The sequence below is a fragment of the Neofelis nebulosa genome, chromosome 1 (assembly GCF_028018385.1).
Source record: "Neofelis nebulosa isolate mNeoNeb1 chromosome 1, mNeoNeb1.pri, whole genome shotgun sequence".
Lineage (NCBI taxonomy): Eukaryota > Metazoa > Chordata > Mammalia > Carnivora > Felidae > Neofelis > Neofelis nebulosa.
In genome coordinates, this window is record NC_080782.1 from 212229191 (window position 1) to 212230463 (window position 1273).

Below are 1273 nucleotides of genomic sequence, written 5' to 3' on the forward strand. Positions count from 1 at the left end.
TTCTTTGTGGTTTTAAATGGAAAAATGGTTATCTTCTTAAATATTTGTAAAACTATAAACAAAGTGGCTTAAATACAGTATTAAGGCTATTCGTTGGCTCCTGAGGGTAAATGGATTATGGACTCAGAACAGCTATCACATTGTAAGTCGCAAATCCTGAGTTTTGGCTGCGGTTAAAATGTCCATTTGTGCTATTCACTAATTTCCCATATGAATAATGCATAGTAGGCTTTAGAAAATGAAAACAACGTTAATAATGGCAAGGGAGTGTCTGAATTCTGTCAGTCATCAAAAATCTTAATTATATCAGCACAGTACTCCATTATTACTGAAAAATATATCTGCTTCATCTATTTAGAATTTACAATAAATTAGTTTCTATTAATTAGTTATTATTTAGAAAATTATGTGTTCCACTCCAAATAGATAACATGAACTGTGCATTTACATTGGAAAAATAATCATTAAAATATTAAAGCAGTTCAATTCACTTAGTCAAACAGTCTGAGTTTTCTATCATGGTGAATGAATGTGGTATATGTGTGGCATATGGTATGCGGTTTCAGTATCAAATAGTTTACTATTAAACTAATATCATATTGGTTTTTTTTTTAATGCAACTAAAATTATTTGTCACCCTGGTTTTCTTCCCATACAGCCAGATTACAATCCTTGTATAGTTATATGGTTGAGGTGGATCAAAATAATTTTGTGTGTATAAACCCAATCCTGATCATGTTAGCTACTAATTAAATTAAATGTTCTGTTTAATTTAACCATTAGAGTGATGAAATACTTTTATCACTGATATTGTACCTATAAGATCTTTCTTTTTTTACATTCTTCAGCATAATATTTCTAAGTCTTCACATTAACAGTTAAAGAGCTATGAGCAATAATGAAATAGCTAATCACTATTGCAAAAGTGACATTGTGATATACTAAAATGTAATTATTGTATCTAGTATTCACTTGAGGATCTATTTTGTATCTAGTTTTCTGTGGTTTCTTTTATCTATATTCATTCTCTTTGGTCTTGATGGCTTCTTCATGATTCTTCTCTGTATGTCTCTCTCCTTTAACTCTGGGTGTACATTTTTCTTTTCATATATCTATTGTTATCCCTTGACCGTTCCCACAATCTATGTATACCTTTCCTTTGCTCATTCTCTGTCAATACTAGTTGTTAAATTTTATGCAAACAGCCAATGGATTAATAGAAAGAAATCTGTGGATACAATGACAATAATTAGGCCTATGGATTTTGAAGAAA